General features: G+C 40.7%; 1 pseudogene; it reads left to right on the plus strand.

Annotated features, from left to right (window-relative positions):
* LOC102184302 lies at positions 4,834-20,746 on the plus strand (annotated as a pseudogene).

Consider the following 21,421-nt stretch of genomic DNA (forward strand, 5'->3'; position numbering starts at 1 on the left):
ACATCCGCTGGTGTGCAATGGGAGGGGAAAGGAGAGAGAGCCTTTCCTCGGCTGTTGAAGAGGGCTGTGGAAACTGAAGTCACAGACATGCTTCAGCGAAGGATGAGGATTTGCCCAGATGGGAAGCCTCAAGTACACAGGCACTTATACATCTACTTATCTTGAGTCTCAATGATGCTGTTTATGAGTGAGCTATTCAAATGGAGAGAGAAACCCACAGAGAAGGAAAAATAACAGGTTGGAGTGATTATGTACAGGAGGAGAGGCCCTCGTAGAAATCCAATGAGAAAGGAAAAAGGGAATAAAATTAAGGATGATTAATGGCAGATCTTTAATGGTTTCTTGGGATCCAAAGGACCAGGGCAATAGAGAGTAAAAAACACTTGATAAAGGAAAGGAATATAAATGTGAAGGAAAATGCATCATTCTACAGATGTTGACAGGCTCTGAGGATGGGCACAGATCCCTCCAGAGCAGAAAGGAGCTGTCACCTCCGCCCAACCACACACACACAGAGGCACCCTAGCTGGCATGGCGTCTTCTCCTGGTATTTCTGGGAAATTCTCTCCAGCTGTATTCCAGCAGGGCCAAGCAAAATAACTGTGGCAATAGATGAGGGTGAATAACAAAATAATGGATTTTGGTTTTTAGGAACATTTAGTTCAGGGGCCCAGGCATTTCTCCTTCTAATTGTGTTCTTAAATATACTGCAAGGGGCATGTGTGTGTGTGTGTGTGTTGCTCAAAGTATCTGCCTGAGAATTAGAACACAGATTAGAGTTTCAGTTACAATGGACACAGCCGTAGTCTCCTGCCACCCCAGTTCTTACTACTCCCACCCCCCACATCAAGCTTAGAATGGCAATAATGTTTAAAGCTACTTATAATGGGAAATAGTAATATCTGCCATTTATGGAGTTCTTAATATATGTCAGCATTGTGGCATATTTTCACATTTAATCTTCACAGCAATATATGAGATAATTACAAACATTTGATAGCGCTTTTTAAATGTCAGATGATATTCTAAATATCTTATACATGTGTATATATGTACCTATATGTAATATAAATTTTATGTGGCTTCCCCAATGGCTCGAGCAGGAAAGAATCTGCCTGCAATGCAAGAGACTCAGAAGATGCAGGTTTGATCCCTAAGTAGGAAAGATCCCCTGGATGAGGAAATAGCAGCTCACTCCAGTATTCTTGCCTGGAAAATCCCATGGACATAGGAGCCTGGTGGGCCGCAGTCCATAGGGTTGCAAAGAGTCAGACAGAACTGAGCACACATGCATCTCCAAACTTTATACATATATATATGTATATAAATTTATTTAGGTATACGATGATACGTTTCTTGACATATGAAGGCACTAAGGCACAAAGATGTAAAATAACCTTCAACAAAGCACTAGTGTGAGTCTAGATTCACCACTCAAATCTGACTTATCTCATTAGACGGGAAGCTCCATGAAAGTAGTAATTACATGTGGTTTGCTGTCAAATCCTGATGCCTTGAACACAGTAAACACTCATACAGAAAGACTGAGTGATTGAATATAGAACCTATAACATTAACCTCCATGCCATATCAAGTGTTACGCGCTTCAGTCGTGTCTGACTCTTTGCGACACCATGAACTGTAGCCCACTAGGCTCTTCTGTCTATGGGATTTCCCAGGAAAGAATACTGGAGTAGGTTTCCATTTCCTTCTCCAGGGGATCTTCCTGACCCAAGGATCGAACCCAGGACTCCTAGATTGTGGGCAGGTTCTTTACTGTCTGAGCCACCAAGACACTGGGCAAATAGGTATCCCCCAACACCAAGTGAACCAAAACTAGACAGGAAATAGCACTAGAAAAATAGTCATTCATTTAATCATCATTCTTTCAACAAGTATTTTTCAAACACCTACTATTTGCCAGGGTGTAGCCAGGGTGTAGCCAAGTGGCACCTTCTCTTTTAGAAGAGAAAAGTCATGTGACTTGTTCTGATACCTCCTATACCCAGGAGGATTTGCCTCCAACTTTCCTCCATATCCTTCATGTTGTCCCCCCGACCCCGACTACCTCCCACAGCTAATAAAATGGGCCCAGCAACATGGGGGAGGCAGTTCTGATTTCATGCAAGCGGCTCACAGACATATTACACTTATTTTCCCTCAGTCCTAGGCTTGAAGGACCCTCTGGGATAATGGCTCAGTGCTAGGGAGAGCATGGAGTCTGCATGCAGCGAATCTCAGAGGGAGGGACTGCCGATTGGAGACATTTTATTGTTTTCTCCTTTCTTGCTTTGAAAACTTGCCAAAAAGAGAGATCTATTTGAGTGGTTTGCAAAATCCATCTTAAGGTCAACCCTAATTAACTTGAGACCTGGCAGCTATATGGTTTCCACGTTGTTACACAGCTGCCAAAGGCAACTGAGGTGCCCACCTTCAATGGCCGTGGTGAGTTTGGACTGCCTGCCTGGCTCCTGCAGCCTCCCAGAACAACTTGGCCTCCATGACGTTGTAGAATAGGTCAGTGCCAAAGAGAAAATCTGTCCTATACTTGGGTTGAAGCAGACTGATGCAGGAGTTCAGAATTTCATATTTTGGTAAGTTTAGGAGAACATGGACACCAATTGTATCACATAGTAGGTACTCAAACAGTCTTCTGTTTCTCTACTCTAAGAGGCATGTGGAACAGAGCCATCACTAGCCATAACCAGCCTAGATAAGACAAATCCCAGTTAATTTGACCCTCAAAAGCTAAACAAATTTTGGCTTTAATCCACTGAGATGTGGAGTGGATTGTTATGTGATAGTTGTATGACAGTAGCTAACTGATACATCATGGGTTTAGAAGACAGGAGTTGGAGATTGCTTTATTTTAAACATGGAGTTCATTAGTGAAATTTGCAAATATATTTACTTCCCCATATTTGGTGAAACTTCAGATACACTTTTGAGTAAAATTTTGAGAGGAGAAGGAAGAAGTTTTGCTAAAATTATCTTTTTAGTTCAAATGACAACTTTAATGGTATCCGAAGCATTTTAAATTGCTGGATTATGAATGTTTGAAAACTTGCCATTAGGTCTGAGTATTCTAGCTTTAATTTTAGATTTGGGAATTTTAAGCAGGGAGGGACTTAATATATGTAGGTCCAAATCTGATTATAGAGTATGTCTGCATATTGCTTAATATCATTTTCTTTTTGTAAAACCTACATATTTTAGTAGGAGTTTTAGTCAGATTAACGAGGCTTTCAAAATACTGTGTCAAAAGATGGCCCTTGATGGGTCAACAGTAACCTCTGTTTACAAGGTCAGACACATATCTTAGAAAGAAGGACTTTGAAAGAAACCAATCACTACCAAACCAACACAGTCACTTCTAAAATAAATCAGTGTTCAAGTCTATCTATAAAACAGAAGCCATGTTCTTCTGGGCATTAGGATTAATACTAGCTGGTAAGCTTCTTCAGGGCAGGGACCAGAACAAAAATACACAACACCCGCCATATGACTGCTTGGGGAGCTGAAGATGAATACTACCATCAAAGAAAGGCTAGTTGAAACTTACTTCTCACTACTTAGGATCCAGACCAAATGTTGCTCCACCAGAAAGGATGCATTTTTTGTCTCCTCTGTGTTCCCCTGGGACCTGTCAGGTCTATTTCCATGTGTGGCACTGCCACTAGGCTCTCAGCCCTCCAAGACATGAGACACATTGTACTCCTCTTACATCCCCTATACTTAGCAAGATACCTTAAATCCCCTGTGAGCTTAATAAGCTCTTGTTAGATAAATGAATGCTAGTACTGCCCCAATTTATAAATGAGGAATCTGAAAATCAGAAAGATTAGCTGATTTTCTAGAAATCATACAGCTAGACAAAGTTGGGAAATAGATTTGAATGTAGCTCCAGGTGAATCCAGTCTACTTCTCCTATGCCATGCTTGAGTCAGGGTTCTGGTGGCAATAAACAACATCGTGCAGGTAAAGTACCTAGCACTCTAACAGATACTGAAAACATGTTGCTGACCTTTTGCATGCCTCACTCTAGGACCAGGGATCCCACTATTGGAGACTTCTTTCTCTTCAGGTGAGTTCATTTTCCTTAGAAGTTATCAACTCACTGCTCAAAGAGGAAGTTAGAAAGCAAACCAAAAATCCTAGCAGAGTAATGGCTCGTTTATGACATTAAATATCAACTGGAGTATTGTTCAGTCATAAACAATCACGTATATAGGAAGAGCTTAAAATAACATGGAAATGCATTCAACAGTGATGTTGGGGTTTTGGGAATGCAGCATCTAATTTCTTTTTTAATATGTGCAATATTTTTGCAGTACTATCACAATGCTTCCAAAATTAAATATATTTAAATATATTGAGAAAAGAATGGAGGGAAAGGTTAGAAGCAAGTTGGCAATATTTATCTTTAGACAATAATAACAAGGATGATTTTTGTCATCTTTCTACTTTGCTGAAATTTTCAAGTTTCAAAAAATGAGCATGTTTTATTTTTGTACCTGAAAGGCTTTCACAGTAGCCCCCATAATGCATTTTCTGCTTCCCCATCTGCCTTTGGTAGATGGACCACTGTAACCATTTTGTCCAACTTTGTCAATGCTTCCACTCTTTTCTTATGGCATCTAAACCTCTCTATTGAACTTAATGGTTTCCATATTTACCTCTTCTGTTACCTGATTGTGAGTGCATTAAGGACAGGAATTGTCTGATTCCTCTGCATTTTTCCAGTACCCAACTAGAACACAGTCCAAAGTAGTACGCTCATAAATTTTTGTTGAATGGATGCTATTTCTCGTGACTAAATTCATAATTGGCACCATGACCTCCATGAAAAGGCAGAATAGGAAAATGCGTATGTTTATATGTGTGTATTTCAACAGTCAGAGCTTGCAAACATTGTACTACATGTTTTCACGTTTTCCTTCAATTTTGCACATTCACAAATTAGAAAATAAAACTAAAAATGTAGTTGAGTTTTTTTTCCCGTCTACATTGCCTTTTCTGAATAATGATGACTAGTGCTCAATATGCATGTTTGTCTAACATGAAGTCTGTAAATTCTCTGAATACAGGCAAAATGTATGGAAATTATATCAAATCTAATTTAAGTGTGTTTTCTTAAAATTAGAATGTATAATATTTACTTTCATGAGCAGAACAAATAATACAATTAGTGTTTATTCTTTGACTGCGCTTTTCCTAAACAGCTCAGTTAAAACATTCAGGCAACACAAAAACACAGAGCTTCCCAGTCAATGTTCCAAGTTTCATATGTTAAACAAAGACAGGCCAACCTTAAACCTTTTGATAAATACGATGCTTGTGGTAACTGCAGCATTCACTTCGTATCCCATTTCTCCAAGTTCCTGTCAGCCAGATGTCACTTGCAATGCAAACACTAGAAAAATATGAAATAATAATTTCATACATCATCTATGTGTGCATGAGCCGGTCAAACATTCAATACAAATTCAAACTGCTACTACATACAGAGCAAATATCATCCAAATAATATTTAAAATGATTGAAAGGCTTTTGATTTGGAAGTGTATTCTCTTAAGCTAAGTGGTCCCCAAGACCATCTAGAAAATTCAATTGTTTCATTTTTAAAATGTTTTCTGCCCAAAATTATATCAAACCTTAATGTCTCAATAGAAACACATGGGATTGGATTGCTGACTGGGCGCCTGATGTCAAAGAAAAATCTAATTTCACAATGGCATTTCCTCATACTGTCTCACCAAAACACAAAATTGATAAAATTTTAATGGATAATTTTCAGAAGCAGAATGTTAACCATTGGGAAAATATGAAGGGAAAGTTAGCATTGTAGCTCAAGAGAGGCAAAGTGAAGGAAGGAATTGACTATAAATACAGATATACAATGCTGTATAAAAAGCACTCTTAAAAGCTTTTTCTTATCAAAACCAGAACTTCAACTTTAAAACAGTCCTTACTATCAAGACATAAGCCTTTTCTGTGTCTAAGCTTTTCTTCCCAAATCTTTTCTATTTTGTAAAATGACATAGGAAAAAGAATCATACCGTAAGCTATAGTATTAGATATTCATTTGTACCGTGTTGATTTCTATTTTTGATGTTAGCTGTAAAAACAGGCATGTCTACCCTCAGCTTCAATTAGAGATAAGAGAGAATGGTATTAGATTCAGCCCCATTTCTTTTCACCAAGGCCCTGAACATCATCTCTTTCTGCTTGCTGTTTAGTTAAATTTCCCTGCCTGCCTGCAGGGGAAAAGGTCCCATTCTCTTTGTTTTAAGGAGGGAACTCGATGCTATACAAAAAGCATGGTTCAGAGTAGATAGCTCTTCATCCTACGGTGTGACCTTCAGTATGTCCCTCACCATCTTTGAGTCTCAGTGTTCTCATCTGTAAGGAAGAGAGAGCAATTCCTACCTTATTGTTTTCTTGTGATGTTTAGGAATAAAACTTTAAAAATATCCAACGCAGTGCTTGAGGAAGAACTCAGATATTATCCTATGATGATTCTAATTTCTTTTTGTTTCTAATTCTTGCTTTCTTGGATTCTGCCTTTCCTAAGCACATCTCTTTCGGCCATCTTCACACAAGTTGGCAGAATGGGCAGGTTTCACATAAAGTGCTGAGGGAGGAAGGGGTAGCCTTCACTGGGCAGCTTTGCTAGAGTGACCCTGGTATCAGTGAGGTGGGCAATGTGACAGCCCAGCCACCATCAACTCTGAAAGTCTCTGTGTAACCTGGAGCCACGGACTTGGGCATTGGTGACAGCACAAAGTGGCAGCTGCTAATCTCTTATAGGAATCTTGCTCCTTAGGGACACTAAGGACGGCCATTCATTTTCCTCAGGACCCCACCTCCATACCACCAAGGCTCTCTAAAGTGGACCTCAGGATTTTTAAAGCGGAGTCGACTACAACACTGATGTTCCTGCTTAAAACACCTGAAATTGACTAGAAATATATTTAGCATTTTCCCCTCTCCCTCAGTTCCCTGTCCTTCAACTCCCTCTCCTTATCTCTCATTCATCTTCTCCACTACATTATATTTTCCTATGAGAGCAGGTCCTGGTTCTTAAAGTATCCTCGTATGCATCTTTTCTTGTCTCCAGCCCTAGCACAAGGCTTTGGATTATGAAGATCATTAATAAATATCTAGTACTTAATATTGAAGAGAGTTCTTTCTCTTGAGGCGGCTTATTTGACTGAATAAAACTGACTGTATTTATTAGCCTAGATGAGGAGACTGTATGGCATAGTTGCTGACAGTATAGGGTTTAAAATCAAACAGAAAGTTATCCCAACTCCTCTACCTTTACTTATTATTGTGGGCAATTTTTTAAAAATGTCTCTGAGTCTTAGTTTCCTCAATTGTAAAATGGGAATGATAATCATTTCTTCTTAGGATTCTTCCAAATAGCATTGCCAGATAAAATACAGATGGTGGTAATGGTTTAATCACTAAGTTGTGTCCTACTCTTTGTGATCCCATGGACTGTAGCCTGCCAGGCTCCTCTGTCCCTGTTATTTCCCAGGCAAGAATAATGGAGTAGGTTGCCATTTCCTTCTCTAGATAAAATACAACACCACCCCCCCACCCCCTCCACCTTAAATATGAATTTCAAGTAGAAAACATTTTTAAGTATAAGTATATCCCCAATACTGTATGAGACATATTTATACTGCAAAGAATGTGTTACTTATCTGAAATTCAAATGTAACTAGATGTTAACTAGATTTTAATTTGCTAACTATGGCAACCCTAATTATAAAGACTAAATGAAACAATACATTTAAAAATGCAGTTACTAGCTTCGTGCCCATTGGCTAGTAGGTGCTTATTAAGTTTTATCTCAATATCTTCTACCCTCATGGGGCTATTGTGCAATTAAATGCCTGGTGCATAGTACCAGTTCAATAAATCTGAATGTGTTTTTCTTCTCAAGGCTCAACCCCAAAGAATACGCTTTATGCCTTCAACAGAGGAGAGATCTCATCGACTTGCAACATTTTTCTCCAGGTGGCTTGCTTGCTTCTTACTCCTTCCCAGGGCATGTTAGCCTCATGGAGTCCAGACGGTTTGACATGGCCCTGGTGAAAGGGCAAAACTGAAGGGACCAAGTTGTTGATACAGGTCCCCCTCAATTTAAGGCAACTTGATCTCTGAAAATCTGAATTTACTGTGGAAATAGATGTTAGAAATTCTTTAATTTGTGAGCCCTCTGAAGTGCTCCAAAACAAAATTGTAAAAAAGAGTTTGATTTACAAAAACACAGAAGTAATATAACCTGTTCAGCGAAAAATCCGCTACCTAAAGTGTGCTATAAAGGCATCGCGAACAGCTCTATAAAACTCTGCCTTCCTTCCACAGGCACCCCTCACCCTGCAAGACAGCTCTTCCGGACACTGTTATTCATCAGGACAGAAAAGCTTTCTTCTGCGACTGTTGCCAAATGCCCTCCTGGGGCAGCTAGGCATGAACTTGGCTATCCGCAAAAGATATGGGCCAGGATTTTAAGGACACTTTTTGTTTTCTTTACAAGTTCAGTGTTGTTCCTCTCTGAGAAGCCAGAGATAGTGCATAGGACATGATTCAATGGAAAGTCTTTGTATGAGAAAATGGCTCTTTCAACGTGGTCTATCTGAGGATCAGCATATTTGGAGTCTGTCCGACCCATGGTCCCAGACGTACAGCTGGTTCTGCCGGACCAGAGAGAAGCTGCCAGCATCCAGAGAGAAACTCCCCTTTGCCCCAGTTTTTTCCCCATGTCTGGAAAATAGTTGGGGCTTAAAACTTTTGAATATTTCTAGATTACACATCAAATCATTCCATGGGAATAGAGTTCTTGGCTGACAGCAGAAAGCAGGTACTGTCCACTTCCTTCAACTCACATTGTCATGTAAACAGGCAGCCACTGTGGTACTCAGCACCAGCTGCAGCTTCTGGGTGGTCCTGTAGGAAGTTCCAAGCAGACTGCAGTGGAGTCTCCTAGGCTGGTGGTCACACAGCTCAAGTAAGCATCTGTGGGAGAGAGCACACTCTCCAAACTCCAGTCTCGGGTGGAAATATCAAAGCCAAATCTAACTTCCCAGAGAAGGTCTGTGCTTCAGAATTAAAAAACAAAGCTGAACCAGACAGAAACATAGAGGCAAACAGCGAGTGGATTTTTCTGGCAAGCAATCGTCAATATAAAAATTTGGGTGTTCTGCCCTCCTTTTCTCTTGGGCATATAGAAGCAGAGTCTTCTTAAGTACATGCTAATTGATCAGTGTGATGGCACACTAAGGTATAGTCTCCTGAGAATTTCCACATCTTTCCTTAGGAGGGTAAATGGGGGATTTCTGGGGTGGAATCCCACCTCCACCACTTATCAGCTGTTTAACAAGTTACTTAAACTTTCTGTGTTGTTGTGAGAATATAAATGCATTAATACACACAAAGGTTTAGAACACTGCCTGGCTATAGTAAGCCTTAAAGAAGTATTAACTGTTCTCAACATAATTAAAATGTTAATAGCCATGCTCTGTGTGTGTATAGTGTTTTATAGTTATAAAGTACTTCTTCGTCTCTTTTGGTGGATCTGTAGTGGAGCTGAGGTGGAGTGAGACTGAGAAATCTCCATTTTTTTTTTTTTTTTTTTTTGCATTGAGAGAAGGGAGAAATAGAAGTAATCAGATGGCTCACTGAGATTGTTCTAGGTAGAAAGGGTGGTATATGTGACTTAGAGGTAGAAGAGGCACGTTCCATAAATGAGCTATTGAGATGGTTGCTGGGTTGGAACTGAGAACCCACAGCAACTTACGGGCATGGACAGTCAGTGAATAGAAATGAATGGAAATTAAAATAAATGTTTATAAAGAACTTACAAAGAAAATCAGGAGTTTAAATGTAATTTTGGAGACAACTAAGGTCATGGGTAATGATTTAACATTTTGAGAAGAACCTAAGTTGACTTGCCCTATACCTTACTCTAAGTCTGTTACAGATGAAGATTTAAGGATTGAATGTATAAAAAAATTTAAAGAGCATAGAGTAACCAGAAGAGAAAACTTAAAATGAAAAAGTATTTTGGGTGGGTTTAATTTTCTAAGCTTTGAATCAATAGATCAAATATTTTTGAGTGTTCACACTTTCCTTATGGTATTTATGGACCAAATCAGATAAAACAAATTTAGGGCATAAAAGTAGCCCTTCCAATAGAAGCTTTTTGCTTTCCCAAGTTTCATCTTTCAATCAAGACCCTCAGGCAGGGCATGTATAGTCTGTCGTACCAAGCAAAAAGTGAAAATATGGAGGCCTTTGTTCAAAAACAGGAAGAAGTATAAAATTTTATTTCTTCTGTGGTATCTCCTTTGAATTGTCATATTTTAAATTTTCTATTAATGTAATTCTAAGTAAACAAAAATAAAGATTTTTAATTATTAGCATGAATTTTATTTACTGTTCATCTTTATATTGGCAATGCCAGTTTTAAATGTAAATACAAAAGTATTTATATTATGTGCAGAATTACTGAAATTGCATAAGTTTTATTTCATAGTTTGTACATGCATATGTATTTTGCTACCAAAGAGTGGAAATGGTACACAAAGCTAACTCAACTGTTTTTATCACATTTATCTATACATACACATTCACCAACATGGTGCCTTCAATTGACTGATGGAAAGGTAAGGAAGAGGGGAAAACAAGGACTCTGGATTGCCCTAGCACTTCCTTTACTTCTCTGTCATCATTTTCAGCTTAAGTGATTGGCTAACACATGGATGTAACATGAGTAAGAAGGATATGATATGATTCTTTGATTGTTTGCATTTCTTAGAACACCATGCTTCTTTATGTGTTCTATGTTTGAAGCAACGTCTGGTGGAATGAAAAACCTAGCAACTGGGACATATCAGTGTCCCCTCCTCCTTTGCTTATAGTCATGGATATAGCATTTTGACCTTGTACTTGCTTTGAGTCTTTCACAGTAACTCCCTCATATTGTAGGTCCAACAGAATTGTACACACATCTGGGGCATTGTGAATTCCAAGTGTGAATGGGGCAGCAAGGACAGACAGACATGCATATTGTATATGTATATTCCCTGTTCATGTGCCTGCTCCGTTCTACCTTAGAGTGTCACCTACAGAACACATTCCAAGATTTAATTGCTAAGAATTTTAAGATAGTAACAGCCCAGTATCATTAGTCCCATAAGACTTCTCAGGTACACACCAGTGAAGTAGGCCACATCTTTAAGCAAGGTTCTCCTTCTTCTCAGTTTCAGTTACTGTATTGTCTTTGGAGCACCCTCAGAGTAATATAGTCCAAACAAGTCTTATATAGTGTTTTCTATCATTTAAGCCTGTAGTGGTCTCTTTTAGACTCATCATAAGCTCTTGGAAAGGAAGAACTGTATTTTATAAGAATTTGCATCTTCAGCAGAATGCGGTGTTTATGGGAGGTGTTGTGAATACTGATGGCGGTGAGCACCCCACACAATGTGACTCAATGAATCCTTGAAACCAGAGTTAGTAGTGCTTCTTATTCTATTCCTACTTGCTAAATCCTTTATGTCAAACTAACAAAAAAGTGAGGTACCCTGGTTCCTACTTCTGATGTTCCTTTTCAACCTGTCACATCTTGAGGAATTGCCAAAAGTTTACCTTTCTAGTATGGGTGAACTTTCTGGTTCTTTCCTAGTCTGTGGCTACAGTGTTCAGGCCTCCATACTATCTCAGTCCAAAAATTGTAGGGTGCTTCTACCACTCCAAGTCTAATCCCTGTGAAGACGCAGTGTACGCAACCACTGCTAGGATCTTGGACAATCAAATCTTTGTGTGTATAAGATACAAATCCTACACATAAAAATATTTAACCCCCGGGGAAAAATGAAATGACACAATGACTTTAAAATATACAGACATGAGCCAGTTCACCATGGCGAAAAAAGACACTCCAAACTGAGGCCAAAATGTGTGACACATTACTCACCTTTACCCCCTTAAACCCAGGGGCTGCAGCAAGCCCTATACCAACCAAGTAAGATGGTAATGTAAAAAGATTCTAGGTGTATAGGTTAACTATATCTCTAGTATCAAATCGTTTCCAAGAGTGGCCCCAAAAGGGGAGAGTCTGAAAGATCTGCATTTTGTGTTAAAGGACCAAGAATCTATCTAGTAATAAAGGTAAAAGCCAGAGAAGCCAACATGTCTCCCTAGACCAAGGGGATGAACACAGGGCCAGACAGAGGAACTCAAACAGAGAATACTATGGTCCAGATATTTTCTAGACTGCAGTAGACAGAAAATGGAATGACATAGAGCAGATGATTTAGAATGACTTTTGGTGAGTACGTGGTTCAGTGAATTTAAAGGCATTGACTCTGGTCTAGACACATGGCCAAGGATATGTCAATATGATCACTGTCCTTGCTGGATAGCACAGCTCGTGGGATAAACAGGATTTACAGAATGAAGAAAAACTCAGGAAATGCTATCCCTGTATTTACCATGAGGATCAGAGGAAGAAATCCAAGGCAACTAAGCAAAATAATAAGAGTAAATTTGGAAAAAAGAAAACAAAAACAAAAACAAAAAGAAACCCACCAAGGGAAGGAAGGAACAAAGGGAGGAGGAGAAAGAAAGACAATGATTACAGTTGACTTGACCTTTTATAGGGCTTCCCTGGTAGCTCAGGGGGTAAAGAATCCACCTGAAATGTGGGAGACCTGGGTTTGATCCCTGGGTTGGGAAGATGCCCTGGAGAAGGGAACAACTACCCACTCGAGTATGGGTTCTTCATCTGTGGATTCAAACAGCTGAAAATATATGGGAGAAACATTCCAGAAAGTTCTCAATAACAAAACCTGAATTTGCTGTGCTGGCAACTACGAACGTAGCGCTTACACTGTATTAGGTATGTAGAGATGATTTAAAGTAAACAAGAGGGTGCGTGTGGGCTATATGGAAATGCTACGTCATTTTATATTCCTATAAGGGACTTCAACTACCGCAGATTTGGTATCATGGGAGTCCTGGAACCTGGCCCCTGCGAATACGGAAGGAAGACTGCATGTTCGTGAAAGTCCCCAGCCTTGCACAAGGCCTGACACATGGGAGCAATTTCAAGTCAGTGAGAGATTAGAGAAACTAGAAAGGAACAAAATAAACTATGATTTAGTTTCGATTAGTGCGATTTTTCTCTTCAATCCCTGCCCGCTAAAAATGTCACAATATACCCCATGATGAGAAACTCCAAAGACAAACACTTAATCGAAGTCGGTTGATACCTTTCCTAAGGGCGCTCATCTTCGGACTGGGAAGAAGAGAATGAAGGAAAGATGGGGAGTGAAGGAGAAGAGAACGGATGGCTCGCTCATCGATTCCAACCAAAAGCAGCTTGAGTTGCTCCGAGGGTAGCCTCTGAGGCGTGGTTGCCAAACGAAACATGGAGAAGTGGACCCGCTATGATCCACAGAGACTCGGAGACGCTGAAAGGCCACCTCACAGAGCGAAGAAAGATCTTCTTAGGAAAGCATCTCTGAGGGGCCATGGTTTCTGTGTTCATCAAAAATCCCCGAAAACCTAAGAATTGGGAGGTAGTCAGAATTGATTTAATCCTTTTTACTATAAATCTCATTTCTGCAAATGATTAACAGAGGCAGAGACATAAATGGTAAAGTCTCGATCAGGGAAAATGCTGTCAGCGTATCATCTAGATAGATTAGAAAATGAGCGCTCAGGTTTCTGTGAAGGAAGACTAATGACATTAAGTCAAGATGAAATAGAAGGGAGCGTTGCACAGGCTCTGAAATCATAAACCATGAGCTCACCCTGACAGAGGACCCTCAGCAACTTTCTGAACTGGAAAATTATCAGGAGTTTGGGCTCAGAGTAGGGTCTTAGGCCTCATTTAGAGTCCCTGGTTTGTTTGGGTTTGTTCTGCATGGCCTCGCCAAGGTTCTGACAATTGTGTGAAAGTAAGATCCTTCTGCCTACAGCTTTCAGTGCAATTGATCGCACACTCTGAAACAAGAAAAGGAGGGTTTGGCTCACTACAATAAATAAACATTTAAGAAACTTCCATACTGTGCAACCATCTGATTTTCGAAGTGTCACAGTTCCGGTGCCTTTCAGAAAGAGGGCTGTTATCCTGAAATCAGTGGTGGCTGAGACCAACATCCTTTGTTTAAGTTAAGATCAAATAGTGAAGCAAGTATATAAATTCCTGCCAAATAAAGCTAAACCAGGCCTTCTACTCTGTTTAGTAGTGGGAACAAGCCTGTGCGTCTGCTTCACATGTGGTGTATCACTTGATTACTTTAAGTGTGTCTCCCCTGAAACACACACACACACACACACACACACACACACGCTTCCCCTTTTTAAAATAAGCCAGTAGAATAACTTCAAGTATAAATAGTTTCCTACAATTTCCCTGTGATTTGATAGAGTAAATCTTTTGTGTTCTATTGCAGTGTCTTTAAGTTGATCCATCCTTTTTCAGTGACACACAGTGATTAACTGTAAATTGCTCCCATCATCTTAAAAACTAAGAGTCCTTGCAAACTCACTGTGAGCGAGTCTTTCATACTTAGGCAGGGAGAACTGGCGTCCCTGACATTTGCTGTCCTGTGGCTAGGCCAGGAATGATTTCCAAGCTTCATAACACACCACTGATTTTTAGGAAAGATAGTCCTATTAATCTAATATTCAAGGTAAAATCTTTATCCAGTTTCAGAGTTGGAATGGTTATGTGAAAAATAATTCCCATTCTCTAACCCCAAACCCCTTATTATGGCTACACCATCAGCAGATAGATAGAAATATACTGTTCCTCACCTCAAATTTCTAAAATATGCAATAGATAGATGGATAGTTAGGTGGGTAGATACTTACTGTTCAATTCTAATGTTTCTGACTTAAAATTTTAAGGTCATTGTCTCCTTTCTGACACCTTTTATTACATCAATATCCCATTATATCATTATAGACTCATGAAGCAATGTACTTTTACATTTTGCAGGATAATGACTCTTTTGTATTTCAGTTTTTATCATAATATAAATCTTGAATTGCAATTTGCATATCTTTTGTTTAGAAAAAGAGACCCCTATTTAAGACTTCGTCATTTTAATACATAAGCTTAAAGTGGCTTTTTTAAAAAAATATTCCAATTTATTCTTCAACTGAATAACTGAATCTGATTTAACTTCTACTGCCACATCAATAAGTTAACAAATGTCCTGAACAATACATTTCCAACAATGATGGCTCCACCGCTTAGTCCTCTGTGCCAGTAGGTTTTCTGCCTGTTACAAGACCAGTCAAATTTGTAATGGCATCTTGGACTGTACATCAGGCTAATTTTACACACACAGGTGTGAACACATGCCTCTTTATGTATGTGTGTATATATATATATATAACTAACTTATTTATGTCATGTGAAGATATGAAGAGTGCACTATGTAAGTGTGTGATCACTCAGTCGTTTCTGACTCTTTGCAGCCCCATGGATTATAGTCTGCCAGGCTCCTCTGTTCATGGAATTCTCCAGGCAAGAATTCTGGAGTGGGTTGCCGTTTCCTACTCCAGGGGATCTTCCTGACCCAGGGATCAAACCCACATCTCTGGGGTCTCGTGCACTGGCAGGCAGATTCTTTTACCACCCGCGCAGCCTGGGAAGCCCAGCGCTATGTCTATATACAAATGTATGTATATGTATTTATGTTTGTTTATTTTTTTCACATAAAGAGTACACTGTCTGCTCATCAACTCTTTTACTTCTTTTACTTTGTTTCTTCCCTTTGTTAAACCATCTGTTTAGGAAACCTGAGAAATTTGTCACTGTGACAGAACTTGGGTAGATCTGAAAGAGCCTTTAAGAGACAGGGCGTGAGCAGCATCCTGTGGCCTCTGCACAGCAGGAAGGGAGCAGGCAGAGTTGCTGAAGTATCTAGCATCCCTCATGCCTAATGCAGTGCTTAGCACACAGTAAGTGCATACCAAATAGTTGTTGAATAAATGAATGGATGAAATGAACCAGAACTTTTCCCCCCTCTTTTATCAAATTAGTGAACTGCCTCAGGAGCTCTCCCTCTCAGAGACTGACAGACCCTTTACAGTCCCTTTGTCCTGCCCGGCCCATAGCATTGCTCAGTTGACTTTACTCCACTCTTGTGCATTCATTCCATTCTACAAGGGTTTGGTGAGGTCAAGGGTTAAGGCTGTTGCAAAAAAGCTACCTTTCTGCAGTAAAACAAACCCACCATCTTAAAAGTAAGTTTAACCTTGTACTTTCAAATGTCCTGATGACACACCTGAACCAATTGCTTAGGTTAAATGAGCGGCAACCAAGGGCTAAACAAGAGTGAATGAAATGTGGAGCTCCCAACCAGGACTCGGAAGCCACAGAAAAACGGAGTTGAAATCCTGGTTCTTCCATTCACTAGCTGTCTTCATTTCTGCAAGTGATTTCATTCTCTAAGCCTCAATTTCTTCATTCGTAAAGTGGGAGTGGGAGTCCGGCCTTACAGGGCTGCTGTGAAGACTAAGCGTGACAATACACATGAGACGGCTTATGTAGCCCATATTACGTCTGCGATGTGTGTTCAGTTCCACCGCCAGCCCTTCTTTCCCTCTCTCCTTCCCTTATGCAATTATTTCAAATTATTTCTCTTTCTTCCTGGAGAGAACGGAACATTCAAATGTGTCTTCAGACTTGGCCAGAATGAGGTAGATGAGCCAGCGGGAAGTGGACCAAAACAGCCAGAGAAGAAAAACCAATCTCATGCCCTGAGGGCTTTGTCTCCTCTGAGCCCTTCAGCTCTCCCTGACCTTCCCCTTGGACTAGGACATGTGCCCCAGGCATTCCAAGAAGTCCACATTTGGCCAACCTGGCTGACAGTGACTCTGTGGGGAGCTTTGCAACCCCCGTAAACATAGGCAATTAAACCCCTAAAAGCTCTTAGGCTTATTGCCCAGTAAATTCACAATGAATAGTAACCTTAATAAATGTTATAAATCTCACCTCAGAGCCAACAGGAAATTCAAACTTTTGCATGTGTGGGAGGCAAAATGCTGCTGAAACAAAAGGGAGGTGTGTGGACAAGGAGAACATTGTGCTCGGCCTCCTTACCTCTGGCAGCACCAGAGCACCGTGGGCCTGGGAAAGGCCCTTAATTGTATTTTGTGAGGCAGTTCTCTGGACTTCTGACTCCTCTGGTCCTTCACCTGCCTTAACTCTTTCTTGTCCCAGTGGCCCAAGAGGTCATCCATCCATAGACATCTCCTACAGATTGAAAGAAATAATGGAAATAAGGAACAGGGACAAATTACGGACAAGTTGCCTTTTAAAGTCAATGTTTCAGTCAGAAACAATTTTAAAAACTTAATGAAACTCTGAAACTTAAACTCAGTGCTGTAAAAAAAGGGAATATTGAAGAAGAGAAACCACTGGATATTTTGATCCACACCCTCACTCACAAAAGGGTGTTAGTTTTAATAAACAGTTACAATTTGGGGCTGTTATGAACCATAAGGCACACTCCTGGCCGTGTTTCCAATTTCCTCTCTTGCCTTTACTGCTGTTATATTAAGGTCTGTGGTGAGGCAAATCTTTATTAAAAAAAGGTGAGGAGAGCAATATTCCAGATTAGATTATTTCACCTGTTCTAACTGTGCACCAGCCAATCAGAGATCTTCAGTGTGGGTTTAAATGCAGCAGCCCTCCCACCTCTGGGGTTGACAGAGAGGGAGTTTCAGCCGCTGGTTACAAAGTGAATGCAGATTAGGTCGTTTTAATTACTGACTTTAACTGAGTATGGAATACATTTTCCAGTCGCAGAGAGGGGCAAATAAATGCATCTGGAGCCTCCTCCATCATGGAGATAATTACACTGGGACTGAAAAACACCTCAGGAGTGATGAGCAATGTGGTCGAACAGTCTTCTAAGAAGGTGTCTTTCCTTGAAGGATGGGTTAACGTGGAGGGGACATTGACTGACTTCATATGGAAATAAAAAATTTTCTCTTTGAAGACCCAATTCATGCAGGACTCCTCTGGAGAAAAATGAAGGAAATGCTCAGCATGTTGGAAATTACCTAGAACACAGTCCTCAAATAGCAAACATCCCATTAAAGCATATGCTTCTTTGACTCTCTTGGAGGTTTCTTTAAGACAATAGACTTTCTCAGAGTGAATCATCATCAGGGACTTCCAAATCCTTTAATTGTTTCTGAAATTTCTCTAATTGTGGGAGTTGCAGAAAAGTACTTTTATGTATTGAATGAATGGCTTCTATTCCCCAGTGTTAACAGTTTCTTTATATCCATTCCTTCTCTTTTCATTTTGGTAGGTATAGGACACTTCTATTCCAAGCCAATACATACATGGGATCTTATTGAATAGTGTTATTAAGGCATGGGATAAGCTACTTAACCTATGGCATAGCCAATTCCACGTCATAATAAGCTATGTTGTTACACCATTTTACAGAATTTATTTTAGGAACACAGGTTTTAAAATTCTTAACATGAGCATCCTTCTTATATCTACCCACATTCAAATACAGAGGGCTTGCTCCTGCGAGCAGTCCTACCCTATAGAAAGATAATGTATATTGTAAATGTGAGTAATATAAAATTTTCTTGCATAAATAATTTAAAATTTTCTGATAGTCATATTAGAAAAAACATAAAAGAAACAGGTGAAATTAACTCAGTATGTTATTTAGTCCCACATTTCCACAATATTATTATTTTCACATATAAGCAGTATGAAACCTTGATTAACAAGACATTTTACGTTCTTTTTCATAACTAAGTCTTCAGAACCTATTTTCTTGAAGACATTTTGCATCTTACATTTACAGCACATCTCAAATCAGATCAGCCACAGTTCAAATGCTCAATAGCCACTGTGGCTACCAAATTAGTCAGGGCAACTGTAGACTCAAAAATCTCTAATGCTTTAAAGAGTTTATCTGATTCCATCCTCCCTTCTAGTCCCTTTGGTGTAAATTGCTACCATTTTCTGACCAACTACATCTGTTTTAAAACCTTACATGTCCTGTGAGTTCTGAGTAAACCCAGGTCCTATCATATAACAACAGACCCTTGTAGTTTCCAGGGGGGTGAACTTGATACTTCCCGATGTTTATTCTGAGAACATAAATCCTCATCTTTTAAGATGCCTGTTTCCTTCATGTGTGTTCATAGGAGTATCAGTCCCTACATGCCAATCACCACAGAGAAGAGAGACTCTAGTTTGGAGTCAAAAGAAAGCCATCCACATTCTACAGGTGGGGTTTTATTAAGGCAGGACACCACCCTCACCTCCCTTCTCTGCTCCTTTAGGGCAGTCTCAAACCCCACAGCTCAGTCTGCATTGAATCCATTTTACCCTTTGCCTTGTCCTTCTGCTATATATTCAATCTGACAGGCCATCACCACAAGTAATTTAACACTGTCTTCACCTTGAGATAATCAAGAACTCAGGGGGTAGTTTTTAAGTACAAACTTATATATATATATATATATACAAAAACATATGTTTCTTCCTTTCTCTCACCCCTAATCACAAAGAAGACATAAAAAGTACCTTCATAGTTGTTTCCCGAAGAAAGATTTTTTATTAGTGCACTAATGGATCTTTAAAACTTCCTTCAGGCCTTCTCTCCCCTGCTGGGCGGTGCAGGCCATCAGCAGGGAGGGCCACAGCCAGGCTGGGTTCATCCTGGGACCTGGATGAGCTTCCAAGGGCTTCCGGGTGGGTCAGGAATCTGGCTGGAGCTTGTGCCCAGCGCGAGGTGTGGGGGCTTCCCCTGTGCCCCTACCCTATGACTTGTGCAGAGGGATGGCCTGCTCTGCACCGCAGGTTAGAGTGGGGCCGGTGCCCTGAGGTGTCCTGGATGGTGCCTCAGCCCGAGGGCGAGGCAGGAGCCAGGGTGGAGAGCAACTCCGAGGGGGCCTCCCCGGACCACTGCACCGCCCGACCCAGGCACCATGAAGCTGGGCAAGGAGAAACTGGAGCGGACCCTGAGGAGTCCCAGGACATCAAAGCTCTTCAGAAAGACCTGGAACAATTTGCCAAACTCCTAAAGCAGAAGAGGATCACCCTGGGATATACCCAGACCAATGTGGGGCTCACCTGGGCTCACTCTTTGGAAAGGTGTTCAGCCAAAGGACCACCTGTCAATTTGAGGCTTTGCAACTCAGTTTCAAAGAACAGGTGTAAGCTGTGGCCTCTGCTGCAGACGTGGGTGGAGGAAACTGACAACAACAAAATCTGCAGGAGATATGCAAGGCAGAGGTCCTAGTGCAGGCCCAGAAGAGAAAGTAGATGAGTATGGAGAACCGAGTGAGAGGCAACCTGGAGAGCCTGTTCCTGCAGTGCCCGAAGCCCACTCGGCAGCACATCAGCCACTTCGCCCAGCAGTCTGGGCTAGAGGAGGACGTGGTTCCGGTGCCATTCTGCAACCATTGCCAGAAGGGCAAACGATCAAGCAGCGACTATTTCCAACCAGAGGACTTTGATACTGCTGGGTCTGCCTTCTCAGGGGGAGCCACATCTGTTCCTCGGACACCAGGGCCCCATTTTGGTACGCCAGGCTATCTGGGCCCTCATGTCACTACGCTGTACCCCTACATCCCAGTCCCCAAGGGTGAGGCCTTTCCCTCAGTGTCTGTCACCGCTCCAAGCTCTCCTGTGCATTCAAACCAAGGTGCCTGCTCTCCCCAGGAATAGGGTGTGGGGGGAGAGGAAGGGAGACCTAAGGAGAGAACCCTGGGGTTTGTACCAGGGCTTTGGGATTAAGTTCTTCATTCACTAAGAAAGGAATTGGGAACACAAAGGGTGTGGGGACAGGGAGTTTGGAGAAACTGCTTGGAGGGAAGGTGAGGTAGGATGATGCTCCTAACTTTAATCCCCACATCACTCATCATTTTGTTCTTATATAAAGGCCTAGGACCTAAAAACAAAACAAAGCTTCCTTCAGTGTAAATGAATGTGTCCTACCACTCACAAAAAATTTATTTATTTATTTGGCTGTGTTGGGTCTTAGCTATGGCACTTGGACTTTCTCCAGGGCATGTGGGATCCTAGTTCCTGGACAAGGAATCGAATCCATGTCCCTTGTATTAGGAAGCAGATCCTTAACCACTGGGTCGCCAGGGATGTCCCATCCTACCACATCCTTACCAGAAGTAAGGAACCTGAAAGATCCAGAGGAGGAATGCTGAGGTGGAGGACCTGTCAGCCAGGGAGCATGAGGATTTGGGGGTACTTCATTTCTAAATTTCTACCTTCATTAAAAAAAAATGCAAAACCTAAAAAAAAAAAGACAAAACTTATATTCAAAATATTCTGTCATGATATCAGCATATGCCTGTAGTCTTGCTACTTCAGAAGCCTATTTATCTA

This window comes from Capra hircus, chromosome 3 (genome assembly GCF_001704415.2).
Source record: "Capra hircus breed San Clemente chromosome 3, ASM170441v1, whole genome shotgun sequence".
NCBI lineage: Eukaryota > Metazoa > Chordata > Mammalia > Artiodactyla > Bovidae > Capra > Capra hircus.